This window comes from Malaya genurostris, chromosome 3, assembly GCF_030247185.1.
Source record: "Malaya genurostris strain Urasoe2022 chromosome 3, Malgen_1.1, whole genome shotgun sequence".
NCBI classification, from domain to species: Eukaryota; Metazoa; Arthropoda; class Insecta; order Diptera; family Culicidae; genus Malaya; species Malaya genurostris.
In genome coordinates this window covers 251,340,650-251,364,528 of record NC_080572.1, presented here as the reverse complement: position 1 = coordinate 251,364,528, position 23,879 = coordinate 251,340,650, and the positions used below count along the sequence as shown (strand labels likewise).

The window sequence follows — 23,879 nt, the reverse complement described above, 5'->3', positions numbered from 1 at the left end:
AAATAAAAGGTAAGGTTTTTTAAACAGACTCCCGGTTCAGGTTTCACAGATTTTGAGAGTCGAAGACCAAATAAATTTATTTGAGTTGTACCGGTATTCGGTTTTCGATCCCGGAGGGCACACCAAAATTTGATGTGGAACGCACTACGATTTCGCAAAGATGGCTACACTGATTTTCAAAAATTTCGAATCTAATGAAATGCTTTACAATCCATTCGGCGAATTTAACTGACTTCGGCTCCACTGATTTCCGAATTTCGTGTCCGACATTATCAGGAATAGAGAAACTGAAAGAAGGTACAAACGAATTTTATAAACGAAAATTAAAATTAACTTATGGTCCCATAAAAAATTGGTGAATTTTATCCAATTCCGACTTCCTATACTGAAATGTGAAGAAGTTTTTAAAATTCAAACCGTCATGCAAGATGACGATACCAAAAGATCTTCAAAGTTGGGCCCAAAACTATTTCAATTTTTTCGTCAATTTATAATTCATGGACATACGAACTATTCTTGGTTATGCTGGTCTCTGAATACCGAAGTACTATAAATAATGACACAAATTTTAAAGAGGAACTCATTTCTACATTTCATGGAATGCTTGATTGATTGTCACACGCTTAGATTAAAAGGTATAATTTTTGGGTATCACACAATTTCTATCTTCGATTCGTCTTTCAGTTCCAAAAGTACAAGGTAATGAGTGATTATCATTTAAAACGACGGCCATTGAAATAATTTTATGAAAACTTAAATCATCGAATAATATTCACGCAAAAACACATGCGGATTGATAGAAAAAGGTATCATCTCACTGCTAGGTTGATTAAGCACGTTCTCTTGTTAGTGGTTTGAAAGGACTTTATAGCGGTTTACATGTTGGGTTTGCCGCAATGAGCTGGCCGATCACAGAATTGACATGTATTCTACTGATTCGCTTAGGTAAACAGCGATTTTTAAGGACACCTTCCGCCCTGATGAAATGTTACGTAAGATGGAATCGCCTTATGTAATCGCATATGTAACACACACGCCATCCTGAATACCGGGGAAATATTTGGCCAGAATTCCCTTTCGACAGAAAAAAATATCTCCTTTTCACAGAGAACAGAACTCCAAGTAAAGATCTCAATGTGTGTAAGAATTTTCACGATTGTGTGGAAAAGTGATCATCAAGTAGCAATTCGACTATAGAGGCGCTATTAGCAGCCCCGAAATTTGTTGTCTGTTATCTTTTTTCGTACTGCGATATATCTTTCCGAATGTAACACAAAACGGGAATTAAGGACCTGACAACAGGGTCTTTCAAGAGGACTGCCACGGCTGGTATCGGTATCGCCCTTTCAAAATACCATAACCCTTCCAATTTTTCTTCTCTAAAGTATCTGGCTCAGGCGCATATACCAAAGGGAAGGGGGAAGCGTGTTAAGGGTTCGAACCAGTGTGGTAAAATTTTATTTTCAATCGAATAATATAAGATGAAAATAAAATTTATGACCACTGACTATCAGCATATCGCTTCTGATTCATTTGACTTTTGTTTTCATAGTCAAGTGAAGCTCCAAGAATTCATCGTCAATTGAATAATCGTACCTAGTCATTTTATGTTTTGTTTGCTCAGTCTCAAGTGCCAAGTAGTCTAGCTACTTCATTGTCTTCGCTGTTGGTAGTGAGCAAGTTCGAATGAAGAGGCATGAACATTAACTCAAAATCGGAAAATCTCTCCGGCCAGAATTATAGATAGAGGGTGGCGGTTCACATTTGAGTTTTGGATTATTACGATCAAGTTTAAATCTATAAATTTCAACTGTTTAAATGTAATGAGATTTGTTCTGAAGTATTAGAAATAAAAACTGAAGAAAAAAACAATTAATTTATGCTCTGTTATTTTTTTTCCCGTAATAGATATTTCAGCTATCATGACTGGTTTATTTTTTCATCTATTATCTTGAACCAGTTCTAATATTTACAAGAACCTCATTCGAACGCCGCTCTCACACTATTGAAAGAGATATTTTGTTACTTCAAGAGATCAACTGACGGTGATTCAAATGAGATAAGAATGGAAGAGAAACGAATGAAGAACTAAATTCTGCCCGTTCGGCACGACAGCGAAAGTTGGTTGTTAGAGTGTGAAGTTTACTGTTGTAAAGTGATCGTCATGTGATGTGTTCCACATTCGGTTTCAGTTGAATTGAATGAAATTTTACTGCACTGGTTCGAACCCCTCCCGAAACATAAAAGAAATAATTATGTTATGAAAACTCTTCTCTATAAATATGAAAAATGTTGGCTCTTAATTTTGTCCCAATATTGATGGTTACCTTCCCAACAAATCGTTCATACATTGCAAGAAAAACTATGAAAAACCTATTTTAATCCACCTAGTGTTGTAATGGTGCCTTTCTCATATTACTCATTACATCATAAATATAGTATAATAATAACTGTTTATTAAATAGAAATAGGATAATTTGTTCGGATCTAATCTCACAAACTCTATCAAACCTGTTTACCTTGCAGCTAACAACAACAAATTAAGGAATTCCGTACGAGACTTTTCTTTTGAACCTATAAGTTTGTGAAAATCGTTTTGGCCATCTCCAAGAAAAGTAAGTGAGATCCTTTTTGCAGTTTTTGATCACTATTTCCAATTCTTCCGAAACCGGTTTCAGATAAACGGAATAGCCGAAGTTGGTTCGTTTACTACCAACAAATATGACCTACAAATTGGAACAGTTTTGAACGTAGTTAAACTTATACTTACTATCTCATGCTCTATTTCGATTAAACCAATTAAACGAAATCTAACAAACGAAACGAACCTGCGTTTCTGTTACTTCTGCATACGAAAGTCAAGCTAAACAGCATAAAACATGTAATAGGATTATTTTTATTATTATTATTATTATTATTATTATTATTATTATTATTATTTATTATTATTATTATTATTATTATTATTATTATTATTATTATTATTATTATTATTATTATTATTATTATTATTATTATTGACATCACTACATAACGTGTACGAAATAGAACAAAGCACGCCTTGTTCGTTTTGTATTTTCTTCTTCTTTCGGTCGGATCCGCGGATGAAATTTCACAGTATGGTTAAAGACAGTATGAACTTTGATTCAAATCAAGATTTGTGAAACCGGTTCAAGCATCACAGAGAAAACGAAGTGAATTTAGTTTTAGGAGTTTTTCTTCTCCACTTTCGGTGCTCTCGGAACAGAAAAAGAGGGGACCAGTAGTGCCGAATTAAGTTTTCATGCCCATAAACTAACAAGCTCTGCAAATTAGAAGAATTTATCGGACAGTTTTATGGGATTTGTACCTGTTTTTAACCATAGTTCGTGGAAAAATACTAATAAAATTGGTAATTTTCCACTTATCACGCTTTAGTTCCGAAACCGAAAGTCGGATCCTGATAAAATGTTGCACAAATTTTCAGGATACTATAAGACCTTTTATTTGAGTCTTAGTTTGCAAAAATCGGTTGAGTTGTTCCAGAGATAATTGAGTGTAAACTTTTTCTCAAATTTTCACATATTACCATATAACTCCGGAACCGGAAGTCACATTCAAATGAAATTCAATAGCAAGCTATGGGATCATAATACCTTTTTTTAATCTTAGTTTGTGGAAATCGGTTTAGCCATCTCTGAGAAAAGTGAGTGCATATTTTTGTTACACACACACACACACACACACACACACACACACACACACACACACACACACACACACACACACACACACACACACACACACACACACACACACACACACACACAGACTTTCGCTCAGTTCGTCGAGCTGAGTCGAATGGTATATGACGTTCGGCCCTCCGAGACTCGGTTAAAAAGTCGATTTTCACAGTGATTGCATAGCCTCTCTATATGAGAAAGGCAAAAAGGTTTTTTAAACAAAGACTATTTCTTGTCCAAACTGATTTTTTTTTATCCAGTGTCTTTTTACTAAAAACTAAAAATCATAATCGTCCGGAATCTCAATTTGTGAGAAAATTTCACTAAATACCTTGTTGCTAGTTGCCCGATATTTGCAGAAAGTATCAGTGCTGAATAAGAAAAAGTTTTCATAAGAAAAACTTTTTTCACTTCAAAACGTCCATCTTACAATATATGGAACATTGGCAGGGAACATAAATATATTTTATCCCAATAGATTTCCTTTATGATGAAATTTCATTCAAATAAAGAATGACGCGCTTTTGTAATTTGACTTCAAATTTTTGAGATCGATTTTTTTCAGTGTGAAATTCGATTAGTAAATTGTAATTTTTGTCGGATTTGTCATTTTTCTACTCTATTTTATTAAAAAAAATCTGTTTTAATCCACCTAGTGGTGTAATGATGCCTTTCTCATATCAATCATACTATCATACTGTGGTATTCTTCAAAATAATTTTCTTCGATTCTTATAAGAATAACCGAAATCGGTTTGTTTGACCGTCTACTGATAAAAACTCTCAATTGGAAAAGATTTGAGGTCGATTTAGATATTTTTTTAAGGATTTTCCCCATTTTCAGGAATGGTATACAATTTTTAACCCACTTTACCCTATAATTCCGGATCCGGAAGTCGGATTCTCATGAAATTCAGAAATTACGTGTGAGACCACAGGACCTTTCATTTGAATCTAAGTTTGTGAAAATCGGTGGCGCCATCTATGAGAAAAGTCGGATCCAAATATTATTCAGGAATTTTGTATGGGACCACAAGACCTTTCATTTGAATCTAAGTTTGTGAAAATCGGTTCAGCCATCTCCGAGAAAAGTTAGTGCAAAAAAACGTTACATACACACATACGCACATACACATACACATACACAAACACACATACACTAACACACATACACACAGACATTTTGCGTACTCGATGAACTGAGTCGAATGGTATATGACACTCTGGGCCTCGGTTCAAAAGTCGGTTTTCACAGTGATTGCATAACCTTTCTATATGAGAAAGGCAAAAAAGGTAAAATCGTCTAGACCTTTGCAAAGTATAGTCTTTTTTTTGTGACAAAGTCCGTATGCTTCCAACTCCGAATACGATTTTGTGCGAAATTCGTCTATTCGAATCCTACACTGATAAAAAAAATCGGTGTTCAAAATTTGAAGTCAACTTACAAAAAAAAGTACTTCAGTATTTTTATTGGTAAATTTGACTGATGTTATGAAAATCAATAGTATAATACTTTTTTGTAGGCTTTGTCATTTATCATCAACTATTTGAATAAAAGTGGCTGAAAAAGTTCAGTCCTTTCCTAAAAGATGGTCTAGATCAATTTTCGATACTCTACATGTCGAGAAAGTTTCATTCAAATCTGAGAAAATTTCGGCAACTACAAATATGATTTATCGCGAAATTTGTCATCTTGAAGTCAATTATAAAATAAAAATCTTCATCAAATGATTTCATAAAAAAAAATTTCATGTTATTATATACATACTACCTTGATCAAAAAGTTCCCGGAATTTATTCAATACAAGATTATTATTAAAAATCGGTATTGTCCCCTTCAAAGTACTCCCCATCGACTGCAACGCACTTATGCCAGCGCTTGATCCAATCCTCTAACCATTTTCTATATTCAGTTTTCGGTATAGCCATCAGAGCCATCTGCGATTTTTTTCTATAATCTCATCTCGGGTGCTGAAACGCGTTCCACGGAGCGGTTTCTTGAGTCGACCGAACAAGAAAAAGTCGCAGGGAGCCAAATCAGGTGAGTTCGGTGGTTGCTGAATGGTGTTCGTTACGTTTTTAGTCAAATGTTCACAGATAACGATGACATTGTGTGATGGAACGCGTTTCAGCACCCGATATAAGATTATGGTGTTCTATATGGTAACGAATAACGATGTACGCACAGTTTTGCACATTTTTTTCTCATATAACACGTGCCTTCAGGATCAATAAACAGAGAGCTGAATTGATCGTGTTTCAATAGACGTAAAATTAGGATCTATGGTACCTCGTCCTCGGTCAACGAGAAACTCGCAATTTCCCACCGGAGTGCACTATTGTATAGTTTCCCAAACAATGATTTTGAACAAGTTGATTCAGGATACGAGCCGAGCGCTGTCATCAACGAATAAGCTTTTTCTAAACCTTAATTATACTTTCAATCGCCACCATTATGTTCACTAAATTGAAAACAAAACCGTTCTGCAACCTGTTGTTGTATTTCACGTTGCCGTTGCACATGGCAAAAACCGACAATTGTTTGGCTTCATATTTTCGATTATCGCTCAAATCCTTGCACCGACAGCAAACCATACCATACCATAGCTAGGGGTGGGCTACGACGCCTACCATACCGGGACCAGTTCCAGTGCCGTTGCCATTGGGTACCGGAAAAGGACACCCTGCAGCCAAGTCCCAAATGACCTGATTATTGATTATTTTTTAAAAGTTGTGAAATTATGGGGGATCAATTTGCTCCGGTCATCAAGAATACATTTTGTTGGGTAACATGTGCCGGGCCCAGCATGTTGGAAACAGCTTGACCCGGGCGATTCGCAATCAACTGTTCTGTACGGATTACGTGCCTAAACAAGGAGAGTAGCTGAGTGGCGGCTGAGGGCAATCGTGATTGAGCTTGAGGTTGGACAGAAATAGCATGCTGCGAACTTGGCTGGAGACTACTCAATTACAATGGTCAGCCGGTTGGCAGCGGATTTCCAATCGGAAATCAATTGCAGAAAAGGTGCCGAAAAAAAATTCGAAGCAGCGGTGTCAGCTCGATTTTCGACCGGTATTTAATCTAGTGGGTGAGGATGTAATAACCAATACCTGTATCCTTTGTGTGCCACATTTGAAACCGACTAACTTTGTGCAAACTCATTTCACTGAACACCGGAAGTCGGATGGTTGAAGCGTGAAACCGCAACACTTGTAATACCTGCACGGTAAGCACACAAACTTCTGGACCACGTGATACAGATGATGGTCACCAGGACCGCAACCTTGCGTAAAAGTAATTCGCATCACTAACCAACCGAGCGTAAAAGTAATTCGCATCACTAACCAACCGATCTGTGTTTGCCCTAGGTTAGAGAGTTTTGTGCTATGCTTGTATTGCTTTATCCCCCATCGTGTTCCCATATTTTCCGGCAGTGCAACCAGAAATCGTTGGCAACTCGAACAGACCAAACGACCGGTGTTCGTCCAGGAATATAATGGCAGCAGCAGAACGGACGATATTTAGGGCGATAGGGTAGGTTAGTTACCTAATGGACTGTAAAATTTATAGCCTGCACATCAAATATGACTGGACCAGGGAAATTTGAGCACCAACTATCTAACCGACGAACGGAGCGAACCCTAAAAAGTGGTTATGATTGGAAGCAAAGGACATACCGCCCGTGGTTTTGCGTGGACTCAACGGGGAAAACCTTGGAATGGGCACACAATGCAGACCGCCGGGTACAGCTGAGCTCACAGGGATGGTTCGGATAAGGTAAAGCAGCACCTAAAAGTTAGACCATACAATTCTCTAGGTAATGAGTGAAAATATTGGGATTGGGATCAATACTTTACTTACTAATAAAATTGCGTAGCTCAGAAGTTGTTTATTTTCAAAAGAATTTCACGCGCAGTCAATTCTAAATTCGTGCGGGATTTTAAAGTTCCCCTCAACATCAGCATAATTGAGAGAGAATATTTAATTGATATGTCAAATTTGTAAATTTATTTGTTTCAAAAAAATTTATAATTTCTCTCTCTATGGCTATTCGATGCTAAAATTCCTAAAATTCCTAGCTTTCTACGGGATACTGATATTATATTAACGGTATATTAATGCCCCTCTAATGTCAAATCTCATTAAACTAGGTTTTGTGAGATTAATAAAGAAAATCTTTACTGACGACATAGTTAATTTAATATGGTTTATACGTATAAAAATGAGACAGCAGAGGGTCACCAATCGAAAAGATTTAAGTGCTACCAAGCTCCTATCTCATGCCACCCCAGGTGTCTATGATGATCTATGTCTATGAAAACGGTGTGAAATGGATGTTATAACCTCTAAGATGAGTGGCAGAATGGGAAGGTGCGATATGGGAACCATACCCGCAACCGGAAACAGGAAGTCGGAGTAGTAAAATGGTTTTGTATGGTCATTAATTAGCAAAACCGACAAACAGAAATGATTATCATTATAGTTTTAATGATAATCATTTCGAATGTTTTCGCACTCACTTGAACACCGCCTCCAATGTTTAGGCTTGTACATGCTGAATCGTACTCAAGTTTGTATACAAGGGCATTGTGCAAGTTTGAACATCGCAAACCAGAGTGCAATCATCGCGTTTGTACTTCGTTTAATGCAAACAGTTGAGTAGTGGTTTTCAACTGTACTGTTTGCAAAAATGTTTCAAATAAAGTTGCAGATCATATTATTGGAGTGAGATCTGAAACATAATGAAATGACGTAAGTCAATGAAATAAAAAATTAACTTTTAAATTTCAATAATTTTGTTACTACTTCGAGTAGGTGTAGCTGTAAGCTTTGAATATAATCAGAACACTTGTGAAGGAATTGATTGAATTAAATTAAAATGGTTGAAATGTCAAAGAACACCCCAGGACTACAGCTGCTAGTGTCTGTCTGAAAGTTTTCGCTATATCTGAATAGAACATCGAACAAATGATGTTTAATAGATTGAGTGAATTTGAGCTATTCATAAATTTTATTAGTGAGAAATAAAGAAAAAAATTAATGTGTATGGTTAACAATTTGTATATACCCGAATATTGAGGCCGCTTGATATAAATATGAAACTCTCATTCTAACATTTCTTGTACACCGTTTTTCATAATTTTCGCCCAGAAGTGTGAAAACAAAGAAATACTTCCATTTAGGGGTTAACATAAGTTTGTGCTAGAGCACATAACCGTTTTTACTTTTCTTTATGTTTCGTCTTAGACTCGTCAGTGCATAGCAGTTCAAATTGAACTGCTCAATGCAAACTTAAAAAAATGACCATACCATACCTGAATTGGCCAGTATTAGCCGAAAATAACGTTTTTGTTCGTCACGTGAGCAAAGACATGGCATGGCCAATTAAAAAGTGTTTCTCAAAAAGCGTAAACTTTACGTCTGCTTAGAGGTTCAAGTTGAACTGTTTAGATTTGTATTAAGCAGTTCAATTTGAACTGCTCTGCACTGACGAGTCTACGAGTAAAGAAAGATAAAGAAATATTTGACATCACAGACATCAGCGGCCCTTGTACGACACAATGTTATTGTCAACGCGTGAAGCAATGACAAAACTTCTGATTGTGTAGCGGAAATTGCTCCGGATTGAAGAAAATATTGACAGAAAATCAAAAACTTATGCATCCATCAATACTTTTTCCACAAAAAGAAAACTTTTTAATACTATTAGATACGCGCTTACTTAGTTAAGCGTCGCTTGCAATATTATTTGCTCAAACAGCAGGATGTCTTGAAAAATAATAAAAGAAATTAGCCAAGGGGAGAGTCTACATATTGAACAATAATTATCTAATCACTATAGTCTAGGTCCCGGCTCATTGCTCCATTCCTGGCGATGAAAGAGCCGATATTTTAGCCAAATGTGGTGCTATTGAGGGTGAAATTTATGAGCGACCGATTGCTTTCAACGAATTATATAGCGCATCTCACCAAAGAACACTTTCCAGCTGGCAAGCTTCTTGGGATAGAGATGATCTGGGTCGGTGGATGCACTCAATTATTCCGAAAATATCGACAAACGCATGGTTCAGGGGACTGGATGTGAGTAGGGATTTCATTCGTATGATGTCCATACTCATGTCCAATCACTACACGTTAGACGCACATCTCCTTCGAATTGGGCTCTCCGAGGCTAATCATTGTGCTTGTGAAGAAGGTTGTCGGGATATTGATCATGTCGTTTGGACATGCGTGGAGTATCGTGATGTCAGATCTCAACTAATTAATTCTTTGCGTACCCAAGGTAGACTATCCAATGTCCCAGTTCAAGAGAGACATTCTTGCTTGTCGTGACCTTCCATACATGAAACTTCTTTATCATTTCATAAAGAAAATTGGAGTTTCAATTTAATAAAGGACCCTTTTAAGACTTAGTTCTGATTCCAGCTGCGACCATGAGTTCAACCAATAGCTAAATTAGAATAGAAATTTTGTGATGATACAAACAAACTCGAAATAGTTTATGAAATTATCAACAAAATGTCTGAAAATAACAGCTTATTTAATAATTTATAGAAGTTAATCGTATGGTTCAAATAATATTTCCGAGTAGAATTCATAATTAATGGCGAATTACCTAAGATGATATTTAAGTAATAAGAGGAATATGTTATAATAAATTTAAATCGTTGTGACTATTCTAGAATTATATTAGGATAAGAATTTTATGTAAAAGTGATGCTACGGCGAAGAAAAATTTATGTAAGCTGCCTAAAGAAATAAACGTATTTATAAAAAAAGGGGAGAGTCGCTTAACACAAACTATATTGTGTTTCTAAAAAAACACGTGATGTACTGTGAATCTAAGTGTGCCACGCTGTACCCCTTGAAACACCTACTTGTCAAAACTGAGCCCTTTGTGTGCAACTGTATGAAAACGAAAGTGCCAATATTGATAAATGCACTAACGCATTGTGCTAATGTGTCATTGGCACATTGTTCTAAGCGGCCTCCCTTTGAAATTAGCTAACTTTCTTTGGATTTATGATAATATAATCTCTTGTAAGGGCATTTTATTCGAAAAAGGCCATTTATTAATTTTTCAATAATATTTTCTATCCACACTTCTTAGTTTTAACCGCTATTCGCAGGTTCCCAAAAAGGAGTAGTAGGAGTAGATTAGGTTTTTGGTGGAGAAAAACTGGGGTTGGAATATATTATTGATTTGTTTCATTTCATTTTAATTATGTGTTAAAACTGTTGGTTATAAGTCCAATTTATGAACGTTTGAAGAAATTATAAATACTTTTTGTCAAAGCTTGGTGAGTACATATTAGTAAGTAATAGTTGTAGAATTCTTAAAATCCAAGATGGTGGTTTGTGGATTTTCTTCTAAGTCGCTACCTAAAATTTAAATGTTGAAATCCTTGATGGCCATAAACGTGGATAATTTCAATGTCTTGTCCTCTACACAACCCTGTAATTTTTTGCTCTCGTGTATTCCGTCTTATACCGTTAGATTTCTGCAAGCAAAGCATTGAAAGTTTGCAATCAATCAACTTGTACATACGATTATCGATATTCGGAAAAGGAAAAAACATGTCAGGTTTATCCGTGTTCACGTCATCCAGTTATGCCTCTGACATTACTCACCCGCTTTTTTTTATCTAACGGAACTGCATCTCAAACTGGGAAACCACATCCACGTTTTGAGTGCATAAACGGGGAAATGTGTGTTTCTGATAAGTGCATCCGAACTTACCGCAATTGAAAATGTTGTAAAGTTTAGTCGTTCGTAGCAGCAAACTGTAATGAAGCAACTATGAAATGAAATTTCCCGTAACTGCTCACTCGCACGTTTTCCTGTTCCTCGCAGCTGAGAACCGAGTTTATTTAAAGACCAGCCACCAATCGAGCGGGGCTCTCTGGGTGGATTTGTATGATTGGTTGTGCTTGCGCTGCTGGTCGTGATAGAACTTTCAAGCAAAAGTTTGCAACTGTTGAACAGTTGGAGCACTGTCAGTGGCCATTCTGGGAACGAACGATTAACACGTCGCTAGTAAATATTGATGTGTCGAGTAAAGCTTTCTCCTATCTCAACGATGCTAAAGCTGAAGCGATGAAAATGTATGGCAGCGGCGGGTTTTGAACAAGCTTTTCTACGAAGTATCACGGACATTTGAATATATGTAGCAGTTTTACCAGTACTAAAATATGTAAATGTATTCATTTGTTTGAATCATGGATTGATAATAATGCCATTTTTTTCGGATCACCCTTCTGTAACATAATCTTGTTCAAGGCAGTGAAACATTTGACCGCACGCACAGAATATTGTTCACAACTGACCTGCCCCTGACGAGGATGCTACTTTGAAGGGCAACAATATGTTACATGTATAAACGAGTTACAGTTTGATTTCGTCTGGGAAATTGCTCCGGATATAAAAGTTCTAATCTTACCATTTGGGGTTATTTCATTTTCGCAACCCCTCATTGTGTCAGGATATTCCTTGACCGTTCTCAAACTCATGCCGGGGTTACGAAATTTATTAACCTTCGTTCATTCCGACCCGACCGTTGCTTTGAGGCAGACTTGAAAACAAGTGAACAACATTTTTTAGCTTTTATTGGCATTCTTTCGTTTTTGGGCGTTCGATTGGATTGGAAACTTTCAAGTGGTGTTTGCAGCCCGGGTCAATAGTCAAGAGCGATCGGCTTTGCTCGTAATTTGAGAAAGGCTCTCGAAAATGAGTACCTTTTTGTAACTTTTGATAGCTACTTTAGGAGGTTCACGATAAAAGTTAGTGATTGTCACATTGAATGTTTATTGCAAGAAATAAAAATCAGAACACGAAAAAGGTGTGTTTTAGGCATTACAAATACAATGGTGATAAAAAGTAGCGGATATCACGAAAAAAAGGGTGCTAGTTTTGGTAGTCTAAATCTGAACTAATTTTTATCCCAACTTAAAAAATTGTATTACAATTAGAAAGATAAATTCATTTGAAACATAAAAAAAGATGCGTACGAAAACTATGACGATTTGTTTGGTATTTGTTTAAAAATTATAACTGACGACAGGAACATTTGGTTGATAAGCTTATAATAATTCGATGAGAGCTTGGAATTCCACACTAATTTATTTATTCAGAAAATTAAAATCGTTCCGAGTTTCACACTAAGTGCCAAAAGTTCCTAATATGTGGAATTTCCGTTAAGTTATCGTTTTTGTTTGAAATTCAACTGTGCGTTAAAAATGTTTTTCTTTTAACATTCTCGAATTCGGTAAAAAAATTACGGTGCGTAAATCCGATCAAAACATAATCGTGCCAAGTTTATTGAAAAGTCACGAATTTTCACAAATTTTCTAACGAAAGACGAAATAAAAATTGTTTGATGAAAAAAACTATCGAAAATGAAAACTGGCCGAAAAATTATGTATTAAAATATACGGGGGAATTGTTTTTCCAATTGAACTATTTTGGATGTGATGAAACACAATCCATTTGTCAACTGGATTAAACAGAGCTTCGTACAGTTTCAGTCTGTGTTCAAGCAGTGAAATAGACGCAGAAAAATGTCCTCCAGTGGCGATTACAGGGTGCAGCATAAAAAAAATCGTGCTCAATCCACCTAGCAGTGGGATGATACCTTTTTACCTTTTTTTATATATAAAAAATTGGTATAGAATTCGCTCAAACTATAGAAAAATTTTCCGAGGCCGAATGTTATATACCAATCTATTCAGTTCGACGAACTGAGCTAATGTGTGTGTGTGTGTTGTCAACAAAGAGGTCGAGATCTCAGAGATGGCTCAACCGATTTTAATCAAATTTAGTTTTGAGATCGGATGTTTACTTTTTGAATTATACGAAGTTTTATGTCAAAATATTCAGTTTTTTGACTCTATCTGTCACAATTGACCTTGAAAACAGAATATATTTTCAGACTTAGATTCCGCACGGTAATAGCTATCCAACAAGCCATAGATTATTAAAATCCGTCCATTTTTAACGGAGATATCGAAATTTTCGTGTAAGCGACTTTTCCCCCTATTCCAGCCGTGGGTTTCGAAGCACCAAAAAGACTGTGTACAGTATTTATTTTCATGACATTTTGCTTCGAACCGATTTTAGCACGGTTCGTTTTTGGCAACATAATCGTTCGAATGTGACATACGTAAACCAGATGATGGTAGAATTTTCGAGTTGAAAGCAATTCCATAATTATATTGTTTTAAACTACTTACAGCAATAAATGCTGGAATAACATAACTTCCATATACCATTCGGATCAGTTCGTCGAGATCAGCAAATGCGTGTGTGACAAATAATTTCACTCAATTTTTTTGCCTTTTTTTCGAAGATGACTCAACCGTTTTTTACAAATTCAGATTCATATGAAAAGTCGTATGCTCCCAAACAAGGTTCCTGTATTATGTTTGGTTCCGACCTCTGGTTCCGGAGCTACAGAATGATATGCGAAACGAAATAAAAATTGTGTAACTCATTTTTCGCATAGATGGCGGAAACGATTTAAGATTCAAATGAAAAGTTTTAATATTCTATAAAACATCTTGCTTTTCAGTTAGATCCAACTTCTGGTTTCGGGTATACAGGGTGATTAGTATAAAAATGTCTATTTCACATAAATTAACCCGATAATTAGCAGTTTTGGATGGTCGATAACCAAATAAACCTATTTCAGTTTTAGTGGTATTCAGTTTTCGATCCGGAAGGCAGCAAAAAATTTAATTTGTACTACGATTTCTGTAAACTATACAGCTACTCAGGTGAATTTATCTCCTTTCGGCCATACCGATTTTCGAATTCCGGTTCCAGTATCGAATCGTTTCTCAAAGCTCAATCGTTTTCTCAAAAAAAGTCAAATCGAATTTCAGAAACAAAAATTCAAATTGAAATAAACTTATAATCCCATACAAAATTAATTAATTTTATCCAATTCTGACTTCCGATTCTGGAATTACAGGATAATACATTTTTAAAATTCAAACCGATATAGAAGATGACAATCCCGAAAAACATTAAAGTTGGACTCAAAACTATTGCAATTCATTCGTCATATGGCCATACGAATCGGTTTGGGTTATGCTGGTTCCTGAATACCGGCTCTGGAAGTACCTTAAATAAGCCTAAACTCTAAAGTGGAACTTACTTCGACATATCATGGAAAATTTAATCGATTGTCCCATCTTTAGATTCAAATTCGATCCAATTTGCAGTTACGACATTACAGAATAATGAGTGACTAAAATCTCAAATTGTCGCTTAAAACGACGGTATTTAAAAAAATGTCATGAAAACTGAAACACCGAAGAATATTCATGCAAAAAACACATGATTGATAAAACACGGATTGATAAAAAAAGGTATCATTTCACTGCTAGGTGAATTAAGCAAAGTAGCAAAGTCCTGGCATTATATTCCTTTTGTGGAATTTGGCCTTTCTGTTTCAACAGACTTCGCAGCCGATTCTTAGCGTACAGAATCATTGCATGGCTAGTACTATGGATCCTACTGACACTAAGAATCCTTCCAGGTCGGGGCTCGAACATACGACAACTGGCTTGTAAGACCACGCCTTATGCATTGAATCGCCAACCCGGGACTAAATTAAGCACGTTTTTTTTTATCCACATGTGTTTTTGCGTGAATACTCTTCGATGCTTTTAGTTTTCATAAAATCATTAAGTTTCGTTTTAAATGACAGTTCGAAAATTCATTAACTCATTATCTGGTAATTTTGGAACTGCAAGACGAATCTTAGATAAAAATTGTAAGAAACCTTAAAATTATTCTTTTTGATCTAAGCGTGTGACAATCGAATAAGCATTTATGAGATGTAGAAGTGAGTTCGTCTTTAAAGTTTTTGTCATTATTTATGGTACTTCCAGAAACGGTATTCAGAGGCCAGCATAACCCAAAATATTTCATATGTTCATGAATTAGAACGACGAATAAATTAAAATAGTTTTGAGCACAAGTTTTAAGATTTTTTAGTATCGTCATTTTTTATGACAGTTTGAATTTTAAAAATTCAGCACCCTGTAATTTCAAAACTGGAAGTCGGAATCGGATAAAATTCACCAATTTTGTATGGGATCATAAGTATATTTTAATTTGAATTTTTATTTATCAAACGTTTGGCCTTCTTTTAGCTTTTCTATTCCCGATAATAATTGTAAACCATTTCATTAGATTCGAAAATTTCTTATAGAAATCGTAATGCATTTCAAATAAAATTTTTGAGTACCTTGCGGGATCAAAAACCGAATACCGGTAAAACTGAAATAAGTTTATTTGGTCGTCGATTCTCAAAATCCGTGAACCCGATAACCCTGATAAATTTATATGAAATTTTTACATTAATCACCCTGTATCTCCTGAACCGGAAGTCGGATCTGAATAAAAACCAAGAAGTTGGATTATATCGCATATGTTTAAACTGAACAAATTGCACTGCAGTGTGAGCGGATAGGGGTTGGGTCAATCTGCGACAAATCCTGTCAGGAACTATAATTTTTAACTATAACATTTAATTCACCAATTATTGGAATCCTCTGTTTTCTCGACAATTTCTAACCTTTAATGATTCTAATATTTTATTTCTGTTTGTTAATAAACTTAATCATTTGCATTACTTATTTCTCATGTATGTATTTCCTCGTAATCATGCGAATAGAAATACATTGCCGGTACCACGATTAAGAAATTATGAAAATCATGAAACGTGCCTTCCCAAGATATTATATCTATTATTGATGATATTATGAGCAACATGATTTAAATCATGAAAATGTTTATGGGATTTGCTCACAAAATCATCAGTAATAGGCCTATAGAAAGAAAGCAAGATTGATGACTCTACACGACTTATGAGTTTTATCTGCTCTGCATAGTAGAGAGGCGAGACTGAAAATAAAACCACACCAACCGTGTACAGTTTTTTTTCGTGAGCTACAGGGTTATCCATCTTTTATGTCGGTATGTAAACATTGAATAACTTTAAGAAAAAACAACCGGTTTCTATAAGTGATTTTTACACCTTACAATTCTTTTGGGTTAGTTTTTGAAAACAAAACCAATCCATGTAAAAAATTATACTAAATTGACGTTTCCAAGACATGGCTGATGCAATCACTCGGTTGGTAAATGTGGAAGTTATTCAGCGTTTACATACCGAAATAAAAGATGGAACACCCTGTATTACTTGCAATTATTCATTTATTCAATTTTTTCCAATTCATTCTTCAATCGAATTTCGGTGTGTTTTTCATTGGACACTGTTTGAAATAAAATTACAGTAAAATAAAACTACACTTTTTTCCACCTGTGAATGAGTATGGGATGGATAATTTGTTTGTCACCTGGTGTGTGTTGATAATATTAGATGGGAAAACTCGAAAGCATCATAAATTGTTTTGCTTTTTATCGTGAAAAGATCCGTATCTCATGAAAAAAAATCTCTTGTAATCTACCTAGTAGTGTAAAGATGCCTTTTACATATTATTTATATTTTCATAAATATCATTAGAGGATTCTGTCAGAAAATTTATTGCAAGCTTGAATGAAAATTAGAAAGTTTAGTGACGGTTTGAAGATTTTAGCACAGCTCCGGAACCGGCTCCGAATAAGAATCAATCGTTTGGGAAAACCTATTCAGCCATCTCCGAGAAAAATTTGTGAGTTCCGTTCCGAAGTTTTTGACCACTATTTCCGGCACTTCCGGAACCGGGAACAGAAAACCGGTATAGTTGAAGTTACTTCGTTTAGCAAGCAACTAAAATAGTTCACAAATTGAAACAGGTAAGGATAAACTTAGAAGCGTTTTTCCCTGTTTTGCACTGTCGTTCTAAATAATGATTTCTGCAAACTGACTTTTAACTTCGGAATTACTGCAGGTAAGTGTAGAAATTTCAATTTAACGGGTGCGTTTCTATACAAAATGATGTAAAAACGAACAAAATCTTTTGTGCAGGCATTGTAAGTTGGTAGGCAAAATATGAAAAAGTGAGAAAATTTTATACACATCGCGAAGCATGAAATTTAGATGTATATCGTTTGAAATAAATTACAATCCATTAAAATTTTATTATTCTTTCTCCCACACTTCCTGTAAACTTTTTACTTTCCTTTTTTCAACCTCAGTACCGTGTTCAAACAAAATCATGCACCGGTAAAAGACGTGGTTCTGGTTTCTTCAACACGGTTGAAAACTGGTGCTCATGCGTGCTCGGTGCCGATGGACTCGGATGTGTTTTCAAACCTGAGCTTCGGTACTGGTTTTCGTTTTCTTCACTGTGTGTACGAAATCGAACACCGCATCGTTCGTGTGCAGCGTTTTATTTTCTTCTTCCGTACCAGCATGTACCGGTTTTGCATTATCAGTTTTTATAACTGTATTTACGGATCCGGAATTCAGAACCGGATGAAATTGAACAGTAGTCAATGAGAGCTTAATTTTAAATCAATACTTGTGAAAATCGGTTAAAGGTAAAGGGGAACAGTATTGTAACAGTAAACCAGTAGTGTCGAATTAAATTTATATATCTACAAATTAACTAGTTCTGCAAACTAGAAGCATTTTTCAGTCAGTTTTATGCAATTTTTCCGGAACAGGAACTCGGATCTTTATCAAATATTCTAAAAATTTTTAAAGAACCTTAAGACCTTCAATTTGCATCTTAGTTTGTGAGAATCGGTTAAACTATCTCCGAGAAAACTGAGTGCTTATTTTCTCACTAATTTGCACATATTACCCCTTAACTCTGGAACTGGAAGTCGGATCCAAATCATATTCAATAGCTGGATATGGGACTATAGTACCTTTTATTTTAATTATAATTTGTGTCAATCGGTTGAGCCATCTTTGAGAAAAGTGAGTGAATATTTTTTTTTATTTGTTTGGTTCATATTTCCCTGTATTTCCGGAACCGAAAGTCGGATCGGCATTGTAGTCAATAGCTGCCTATGGGAGCATAAGACATGTCATTTGAATATAACTTTACGAAAATCGGTTCAGAGAGCCTCCGAGAAAAGTAAGTACATATTTTTGTTACTTTCATACACACAGACAATTCTAGAAGATTGCTCAAACAAAAACGTTTTGTTCTTTGTTGCAATTTTTTGTAAAACCTGTTCTAATATATACTTAATTATTGAAATCAGCTTATACTGTATTCTGTATAAAGCTTAAACGTTATGGAAAAAAACATCACCCGCTAAAGTTAATCGTTGAATTTTCATGCTGTTTGCTGTTTAATGATGATTCACAATGAAATGAATCATTTCCAAAATTAACTACTACAATCATAGTGCCATCACACTCACAGCATCAAAGCATCCAACCCGAAGAGCTTATACGAAAAAGGCTGTTCTGGTTTGCTGGTTTGGAGATAGGAAGCTCGGAAAAGGGACATTCGCTCAAAGCTGAAAACAGTTCCGGGTGGTTGGCTGGTTCAGTGTTTATTTTAAGCTATCTTCGAACCTCGTTTATTCCCACTAAGGATTGTGTGTGTTATTTTCACAGATTACACCGATTTCGATACGGTTACACATGTCTAGTCGTAACAATTTAGTTATTTTGATCCTTCTTTTGCTGTGAGGTAATTCATCTACTTAGGCCATCCGATAATATCATCCAACTAGCATCTTATTAGGGTCGACTGTATTTTCGATTTAAGCTGGCAAAGAACGGAATGAAAATTTATAGTGCGGCTTACGGGAAACATTTACCCACGGACGAGGGTTAGATGTTTCAATGAACGAGTCGTCATGGACGGTAGCAAAGCGGTTGAGCATGTGTAAAGTTTTCCAAGTATTATCATAAACCGGGATTGACATTGGAATTATGCAAAACTTGTTGGCCGATCCGGTGATCTTTTCAAACTGAGCACGAATGAACATCAGGAATCGTTGGTACAAATTGGTTTTCTATTCGGAAGCGGAAAACGGGATTGGAGAGTTAGATGTCGTTTTCGGAGTTTCAAATCATGGTGATTAGGAAAATTTGTTGGATTTGTTTATTCTTTTTTTTTCAACCTACAAAAGCCGCGATAGTATTTTTTTAACAAAAATAAATCGTTTCGTGAACAAACGTTTTAAAAGAATTCTGTAGAGAATTTTTCGTTCGCACAATACTATGTCGGGAATTATTGCAATGGATTTTAATCTAAACATGAACTTTTTAAAGGAGGCAGTGTACGGATCAGTGAAACGATATGAATTTTGCTGAAGAGTGCTACAATATTTTTTGCCGGTCAGAATTATCCGTTAAATCGCAGGGTGACGAAATCAATCACAAAAGCAGTTAAAGTAAAACATAACTTGTAACGTCAGATGGAAGCTATAAGCTATATTGAAAAAAAAAACAATATAAGTTACTTCTTTAAATGATTTTTTTACGTATTTCTCATCGTCACTTTTAATTGAGGCTTGAAAAACTCAGATCGAACTAAAATTTCGTAGCAACCTATGAAGCTACGAGACTATTCGTTTGAGTCCAAGTCAAAATCGGTTCAACTATCCCAGAGAAATGGAAGGGTATTCCCAAGGGCCATTATTTTCGGTACTTCTGGAACCGGTATAATAAAAACCGATTTTTTTGGTCGTCAACTGACAAAATTTATATATTGAAACAGTTTTTAGTATAGTTTTGTAGAGTTTGTACGGTTTTTGCATCATCACCTTAAATGACGGGTAGATTTTGTTTACACCCGCATCCTTAAGTTTCCGAAATCGAACAGAAAAAAAATTGAATTTTACAAGTGACCTAATCCCACATGTGATGTAATTCATTAAGACCTAAGTTGTCAAATGACGGAAAATTTTATTTTTAATGACTGTGTTGGAGTGTTGGATGAGACTCCAGGTGTGTGCTTCGGTGACTCAATCGATTAACGCACATAGTTTGTGATCCTATGGCTCGCGGTTCACGCCGACGCTCTCGCTATATCAGTATATTTTATTATTTCAATGAATTTCATGTCATGGAATTTTTCAATCACACACAAGATTACATGTTCTTGCACGTAAATTTGAGTGAACTGCGACGCTCCATTTATGTGTATCTGAGAAATCAAATGGTTTTTTCGGAGTGTGCGGAAGACTTATCTGGACAATATGTTATAGCAGGTTTATGGCGTTTTTCATTGAAAAACACTGGTGGCGTGCATTGCTCTGGTTTTGCACTTTCGAGCAGAAATGGCAATGAAACACCGTGAGAATGTTGCATTTCTACTCGGAAGTGCAAAACCAGAGCAATCCAAGTCACCAGTGTTTTTCAATGAAAAACGGCATTACATTTCAATCAAAGTATGCAAAAATCGTGTGCACTTTTTTTCATTTCTTATTTGGATAAAAAAATTTGGTTTTAATCTTAGTATGAAAAAGCTTTCTACGGAGTTTCTGGCACAATCGAGAACATATAATTTCATGTTTAGCACATTTGACCTTGTTAAGCCGGAACCAGGAGTCGGAACTTCATTAAAACTCATAGCAGGTTATGTGATCAGAAAGCTTTACGTTTTAATCTAAACACTTAATCCACAGATAACAGACATTCGGATTCAGAGATTTCAATTTGTGTAAGAAATTTAACGGTTGTTTCAAAAAGCAATCACCCAGTAGCAATTCTTCTGTAGAGGCGCTTCGAGCAGCCCAGTAATCCCTTATGGGTTCTTGCGTTTGAGCTTTCATACAACTGTAATTCATGCGTGCAAAGTCATGCGCAATAGTGAATTTTAAGGGATTTTTACTTGTATGTGTAAAGTTTTTCTAGAAAAAGTTCGTACTAGCTTCGATGTCTGTCTGTTCTCTGTGATTAACATGAAACTCTATCTCGAGCACGGCATAGTGAAATGTCGAATTATATCGGCAACCCGGCATTTTACTGATTATTTCTATCTATTCTATTCGATATCTATTACTTGCCGTGATTTTGGCTTTTACTGAAATTCGACAAGAGACACTTGTCATCAAATATTACCTGTCGATTCTGCAAAACATCACCATTTCTTGTAGAGTTGAAAAACGTATAATAAATTTGCTGAAGGAAAAAGATTCCGATGTTTTTCAAAAAGATAAGTGAAATGTAGAGTGATATCAAAAACTGTCTACTTGTCATACACCCTTATTAATATACGCTTATTTCCAGATAGAGGCGTTGAGGAGCTGTGATGTTTTCTCTTGAAATTAGATTTTTTTTTGAAATCTGAATCAATAAAAAATCTATCAACTTTTTTATTTATTGAGTAATAAACCAAAATCCTTTTCACGCTAGATTACTGATGATTCGGCAATTTGATATTATACATTTTGTCGAGACGATTACCGCTTACTTGAAAACATGTAACGCCCAAGTAACAATTATTGTTACGCTAGCTTATTCGTGAATATTATGCAACAAGAAATTTGAGTAATTGTTACTAACATCTAACCACTTGCGTGGCTGAAAAAGCGATGTTTTGACTAGTTTATCTTTCTATAACTTGAAAATAACATGTTTTCAAGTCAACTAATTTAAACTTAGTCACCTTCGATAATGTAAGGAGTGTATCGATAAGTAGTTAGCAACATTCAAACAGTTATTACTCTAAAATGGCCTAATTTTTTGCAGCGTGTTTTGTGGTGACATGTTGGTTTACATTTCAATAACAGCTGCACAATCGATTGGTTTCGGTACGGTATACTGTTTCAATGATGAGTCGAATTGATCCGGAAACGCGAAAGAAAATTTGGTGCTCAGAAAGTGGTGTCACGTACAACGAAATTGCAAAACGGGTGAAAGTGACCACACCAGTGTCAAAAATATTATCGAGAAGTTCGGTAAGACCCTTTTCATGAACGATTTGCCCCGATCCGGTAGAAAAACGGGTCCCAGCCAGCCCAGCCGGAGCTTAAAAGTGGTTGAGTACATCAGGAAAAACCCATCGGCGTCGACGCGGGATTTGGCCAAGCAGTTCAACACCAGCATCGGGATGATTCAACGGATCAAAGTTCGGAACTCCCTGAAAACGTACAAGAAACAGAAGGTGCCGAAAAAGTCCCTGGTACAGCAAGTTCAGGCCAAAACAAGAACGCGAAAACTGTATAACCGGATTCTACAGAATAAAGACGGATGACACCACGGTGGCGATGTAAAAGTTTGATCAGAAGGTGTTGGTCTGGCAAGCAATTTGTACCTGTGGTTTGCGGTCGTCGATTTTCTTCACGAAGGGCTTAATTAACGCCAAATTGTACGAGGAAGAATGTTTGAAGAAGAGATTGCTGCCACTGTACAGAAAGCATAAGGCTTCTCCTCTCTTCTGGCCGGATTTGGCTTCAGCCCACTACGCCAACTCCGTTCTACAGTGGTTGTCAAAAAAAAATGCCCGGATCTTCGGCCAATTGAAAGGTATTGGGCAATTGTCAAGCGACACTTTCGGAAGGAAGGTACAGTGTCCCAAAACATGCAGGAATTTAAAAAAAAACTGGACAACTGCCACCAGGAAAGTCACAAAAGTAACTGTGCAGAATTTAATGAAGAATGTCAAGTCCAAAGTGCGAGCGTTTCACAGAAACTAGGATTTTCTTCAATATAATCAGTGAAATGCAAAAAAATGTATTTTTTTTTACAATATATCGAATACTGATGTCAGAATATGTATTTTTTTCGCTTTTTCATTCAATAATCAATGTTGCTAACTACTTTTCGATACACTCCTTTAACATTGAATAAATAACGAATACTTTCCAATCAGCAATGAAAAAAGTAGCATAGTTTTTAAAATTATGAACTTGATACGATGTATGAATTTTGAAACGGTTCAATTACGCCTTCAATCAAAATCTGTTTATAAAGTTATAAAAAAGATAAAAATCACCCTACGTTCCAAATACTAAAAAATAATCCATGTACACTAAGTTCTCTTTAACATATGACGAAAGGATGGGATGTTTGGAAACCTAAATAACTATTGGGTCAGAATTTGTAAAATCGCCCAAGTTAAAAAAAAATTGTTTCTGAAAGTTATAATAAAATGGAACTATTCGTCAATTTTTTTTAAAAGTCCTGCCATTCTTTAACAAATAAACATATTTGAACTAAACTTTCACGGATCGTAGATAATACAATAAACTTATTGTATGAAAATTACAAAAAAAATCTTTTCGGTTAT

The 23,879-nt window shown here is 35.6% G+C and overlaps 1 protein-coding gene across 2 annotated transcripts in view; it reads left to right on the top strand.

Moving 5' to 3' along the window:
* LOC131435810 (uncharacterized) overlaps positions 1-23,879 on the top strand; it is a 202,801-nt gene that overhangs the window by 33,981 nt on the left and 144,941 nt on the right. Inside the window, exon 2 of one of the 2 annotated variants that reach the window (XM_058604022.1) lies at positions 2,527-2,615. The exons of the other annotated variant lie outside the window; for it this stretch is intronic. The gene's annotated coding sequence lies outside the window, so the exon portion shown is untranslated. The remainder of the gene's footprint in view (positions 1-2,526; positions 2,616-23,879) is intronic. 2 annotated transcript variants of the gene reach the window in all.